Source organism: Seriola lalandi, unplaced genomic scaffold (assembly GCF_002814215.2).
Source record: "Seriola lalandi dorsalis isolate HSWRI2012SDOR001 ecotype SW California unplaced genomic scaffold, Sedor1 jcf7180002054578, whole genome shotgun sequence".
Classification (NCBI taxonomy): domain Eukaryota; kingdom Metazoa; phylum Chordata; class Actinopteri; order Carangiformes; family Carangidae; genus Seriola; species Seriola lalandi.
Window position 1 is genome coordinate 651,982 of NW_019525131.1, and position 6,000 is coordinate 657,981.

Consider the following 6,000-nt stretch of genomic DNA (forward strand, 5'->3'; position numbering starts at 1 on the left):
CCAAGTCTTTCAACTCTACCTCCTACTCGGAGGGTTCAGGAGCTCCTCAAAGTGTTCTTTCCACCACCAAACAGCATCTCCACTCCACTCCTGAGTTGTTGAACAGTTTGAACAACTTCTTTGCAGCTGAAAAAAAGTCCCTCTCCATAGCCTCCCTGAACTCCTCCCACACCCAAGTTTTAACTTCCGCGACTGCTGAAGCTGCAGCCCCTCTGGCTTTCCGGTACCTCCTGCTTCTGGAGAACATGGCCCACTCTGACTCTATGTCCCCAACTCTCCTAGGATGCATGAGAATTTATTCTGGAGGTGCAAGCTGGCATCCGCCAGACATTCCCAGCTCACCCTCACTACACATTTGGGTTTGCCAGGTCTGTTCAGCATGAGCATTGAAATCGCCCAGCAGAACTATCGAGTCCCCAGGAGGAACCATTTCCAGTACACCGGCCAGAGACTCCAAGAAGGTCTGATACTCCGAGCTGCGGTTCAGTGCAAAACCAAACATAACAATCAGAGGCTTCCCCTCAGTGATCTACAGTCACATAGAGGCAACCTTCTCGTTCCCCAGGGAGAACTGCAATACAGTGGTGCTCAACTGAGGACTTGTGAGAATCCTAGTCCTAGCACCTGTCACCTTGGGCAAAAAGAGACACTCTAGGCCCTCTCCAGTAGTTTGGTTACAGAGCCACTGCTTTGTGTAGAGTTGAGCCCAGTTATATCTAGGTGATACTGCTCCACCTCCTGCATCAGCTCAAAATAAATTGCTCAGATAGATTCTCCACAATTCAACATTTCAGTACATTTTACAGAAACCATGAGAACAACAGTATAATTAATTAATTAATTTACCAACATTGTAAACCAGCAAGAGGAGAAACGGTGATGTCTGTCTATCTTTGAAGAATTTGTGAAGTGTGATTTTCTGTCTGTTCCTTGGTTATTGTTGTCATGTGAAGTCCATTGCAGACAGTCCTGCAACTTTACCATATATGCTGTGACTGCTGTCTGTCTGACTGAGTGACTGAAGTCCTGATCTGTTGATTAAATCGCTGGAAACAAGAAAGTAAACCCTGTGAGATACATGTGGCCTGAACCCTTGAAGAAGGACTAGGGCAGTGATTTTTGGTCACTCTCACTATAAATCAAAATGTGATTGGTTCCACTTACTAAACAAATACACAAAGCTGCGGGGGCTTCAGGCCTTCTGTCCTGGTTGTGAAGTCCTAACCAATGAGTGAGCCAGCTAACCTTTAATTTGCCTGGGCAACAACAACAAGGAAAGATCTGATTGAAGGCCTTTGAAGGCCTATAAGGACTTGAGGGTTTCCCACTGCTGAGTCGGGTAGTTAGTCACATTCTCAATGGGTGTTGCTTCAAGATGTGGTTGAGGATCAGAGGGAGTTCATTTCATTGAACTGAACCAGTCCTGCTGGATTCATCAAACTTTACATAGAGATAACCCTCAGCTGACTTTTGAGCAGCTGGAATGAAGGTGGAGAACTCAATAGTATTGTGGCCAAATACAGTGATATGCATCATTCGGTTTTTACGTTCTTAAGGGTTCAGAGCTAGAAATGCAGTTGGTCATTTAACATGTGGTTCAACCATGTCCAGATGTAAAAGTGTTTATACCTGTCCTAAAAGGCCACCCTAGAAGGCAGAGAGAAATTCTGCTATCAGAGTCATCAGTGTCTTCTCCTGGCTTGGTTAAACTGCCTCCCTGATCTCTCTCCAAGAACTCTGGCCTTTGTATCTTTCTAGTCTCATCTTGTACAAACAGGGATAAGGGTCCATACTTTCGGACAGTCTCGGAGGCTTTCATGGTTTTACACTTGGTTATGAAAATGACAGATGTCCTGTAGTTCAGACTAGATCCTATCCTTAACGAATCTTACATACTGGTGTTGGGGCTACTCTGAAGGTATGTTGATCGAAAACCAGTTCTTTCTTTAATGTACTCCGCTATATTTTGTCCATGTTAGCTTGGTAATGTTGCAGAGTTGCTGTCCTTCACCAGAGCCTACAGTGCAAGGTAGCACAATCAAGTTTTTTTGCCGTTGATACCAATACCGATCATCTATGAGTGAGATCAGCTGTTCCAGTCTCATGCATTTGGTAAAAGTTCCACACGGCTGACATGTTGTTTTGTACTGGTGGCCTGTGGCACACCGGTGCATTAAACAAAGTGGTAGGGTGGGACTACACTACACAGCACTCAGTACTTCTCTCAGTCGCAGATACCAGATTATTAACCACAGGTGATCAGTTTAAAGGTGATTATTGATGAGGAGCATTAATGCCGATCTTCCTATCATGTAGTTTTAATCTAAACATGATCAGTGGCCCATCAATCATCCCCAGTGCAAGTGTTTAGTTTGCATATGTGAGTTAAATTGTGACAATATGGGAGCACCAGGCAGGTTGACTTGTCAGACTTTGTTTCACAGTAGCAGTGAACAAAATCTTCAAGTTCAGCTTCTTGGCTTTAACACATCACTAACATCACCAGCAGCAGGTCATATAAGGAGTTGGCTGGTTAAAGTTAAACTGAGCTGAAGACTGTTTCATGTCCTCTCTGCAAACAGGTCTCATATCAAAGTCTGCTTCCCCTTAAAAGGAATCGTGTGTTTTCTTCCCATTAAAATGTTTCCTATTGCCCCTCCCTCCATGGTTGGGTTAAGGTTTAAACCAAGCATGAACCGCTGGGAATAAAAAGAGAAACCAACACTGAAGTGCCAAAACTGCAGTTCATCTAATGCCCACTAGAGTCAGGCTCCAACAGTGAGTCAATCTCCATAGACTCCCATGTTAAAATGTCCAACTTTACAGTAGAAATAAACATGTTTACCAGGGCTGGGTTGAAAAAATGTATTCTCCAATTAAAATCAATCTTCAGTTGAATAATTCAATATCGATTCATTAAACTCAAGATCTATTTTTTAATATACGTCTTTTGCACTCTCCTGTGGATGTGTGAGGCTGTCACAATGAGATCTGGTCAGGTAAGCATAGATATAGTGCTGCTAGAGCCACCAGTACAACATTCCGCAACTTTTTTTCTCAAAGTGATGAAATAAAATATCCACAGTTTACAGAATTAGGTTGAAATGTATAAACATTTTAAGTGCTTCATCACTTCTGTCATGTACAGAGCTAAAAAAACAAATCAAATGGTCAAAGTTTTCATATTGACATTTTAGGTGTATTGATTGATTTCCAAACCTCAATCATGCATTGAGCATGACGCAAAAAACATTCCACCTTAAAAGATTCTGGTAGCTGCCGGTAGCCGCTGAGCTGCTAAGTGAATTAAATGGTTAATTAGTGAAGATGAAAAGACAAAAAACATCCATTCACTCTTCTGACAGTTTGTTTATCTGTGATGCATTTACACAGAAACATGACAAAGTCAGTCTGTTACACTTGGACATAAAGCTAGCTTAGCTACGTTTTCATAGCCTAGCCTGTTAGCTTAGCTATGTTTTCATAGCTTTGCCTGTTTTCCTATCTTAACCTGACCTTTGCCCTTCTCCTCTGAATGTATGTTTCCAATGCGGCTTAATTTGCTCAACACAAGTCAGTAAATGAATGTAAACTGGTCACCGTAGGAACAGAAGTTACATAACATTTGTAACAAGCTGCAACTCAACCGTACGCGTGGACTATAGGTGTGCTCTACACCTCTGCATGTGAGAGGCAACAGTGTGACAGATGAGGTCCCAATAAAGTCAGTGGCAACTCTAAAGGCAGATGTGTAGCTGCACTTCAGATTTAAACTATGAAGTCAGTGAAGATCTGTACAAAAGCAAAGCTGTATGTAAGATGTGAAGAAGAAGCTGTGTGTACCTGTTCATACATACTGTAGCCGGTGCACTACGGTATGTTAACAATGCACATTACACTTATTGTTTTTTGAGATGTGTCTAAAGTGTCGGTTATATTAAATAGACAGTAAATTAATGTAACTGCTTTGTGTCTATTCGTAATGTCAACATTAATGTTTTTATTAACGCACCAGGTTAGAGGAACAATTTAAAGAGCCTCAAAAGAACCAAATCTCTAACTGAATTGATATCGAATGAAATGGAATCAGGAATCGAACTGAATTGGGACCTTGTGAATCGGAATCAAATTGATTCAGGAAATCAGTGGCGATACCCAGACTTAATGTTTAAAGCCTGGTACAAAAACAGTTTTGGTCTCCAGAGCTAATTTCCTCCTTCATGACAACTGTTTATATAACTCACCTGTTTACATTTTATTAAGACTTCAAATTATGTAGAATTAAAGGCGTGGCCCCTTTGAGTGACAGGTGGGTTAGCGTATGCCATATACTCCACACGCCCGTCCTCTTTGTCCATTTTTGGACAAACTGGGAGATGGGCGGAGTCAGACACTGCTAAAATGGTGACGATGGAGCAGCCTCTGAGCTTCAAAACTGCTCTTCAGAAACTTGTGGGTGACATCACGGAGGTTACATCCATCTTTATTTATCTCTTTGTCTATGGTTTTGCCTCAGATTTTGGATGAATGTAGCAGAGATAACTGGTTGGGGTTAGATCAAGCTAAGACACACAACATCCCCACTGGGACCCTTTAAACCATCACCAACATTACCAGTAATACAGTTATTTATCCTTCTTCTGTTTGTTCAACTTGTTTCATTGTGAACACCTCTCAGATTTTACTGTCACACTGTATCAACTGTGACCTTCAATAAAATGACTTTATCAGACTCAGATATGAGTTTTTGCCAGTTTTTTCCTCTTCCTTCGTCCCTTTGTCCCGATCTTTCTTTACCACCATCATCTAAACAAAGTGATTCTCCAGAGCTCTGAAGGACGAATGCAGAGAGAGGATGATGATGGTGAGCAGGGGGAGGATGAGAAGTAGGTAGAGGAAACAAAGTAAAGCTTTTAATCTGTAAATGGAGAAGGGTAATGGTCATTTAAGCATCAAGATATCCCCTCTGTCTGTCTGCTCTGTGTGCGTCTCCTTAATGCTCCTTAAACATTTATGAAGGCTGATAACAAAGAAAGAGCGTAGCTGCACACAGTAATCAAATCACTGCTGGTTACAGGGCTCTACTCGGAAGAGGGAGCGGTGGGGAGGAGGGGGGAGAGAGAGGGAAAAAGTTGGGAATTAAGGGGAGAACACAGAATGACAGTGTGAGAAATAGACAAAGATTAGAAGACAAAGGAAAATACATCACCTCTTAAAATAGTCATCTGGCAATGTGCAAATAAACGGAGTGTCTGTCAAGGAGAATAAACCAGGACGTATATTAGCCTGTGTCTCTGAGGTTCATCCCACACACCTCACTTTACACAGAGTGTTCACTAAGATTCATGACCTCCTAAAAGGGTTGGATTTTACAGGCTCAGCTTTTCACACTACTGTTAATGAGATAATACAGTTTGATACTGTTAAACCTCATGACAGATTTCTAATATTATAGTGTAGGAAATATTAATATGGTGTCAGAGCTGTGCTGCAGTCATGTGTCCTGAAGGACATAAACTACAGATACACTGAATGCTTTTACTCCCTGTAACATGACTCTTTATTATCTTTACTGTTGACATGCGTCATGATGAACTCTCTATGAGTCAGTTCACACTGTTGTTTTAATGTGTTTATTAAGTTTTGTAATTTCACAACATGACACAAACAATTGTACACAATCATCCCCCTTTCTGTCCCTGTAGCAGAGAGAAACAAGAGGAAGCGGAGACATTAAGAGATCAAATATAAAACAGGTGATGGGGAAGTTCAGAGTCCAAAAACAAAACAAACAAAAATGTAACTGCAAACAACAATATGTAAGATAACTGTATGTCACATGTCTCACAGATGTCATGGTCAGATCGAACACAAAATGCTGTGAAGATGATGCGCATGGAGTTCCAACACCATCAGGGAAAAGCTGGATTAGACAGGACCCGAACCTGGTCACCAGGTTTAGGTCCCGCCACAAGTATTGGGTCCCAATTAAAGGCAGGT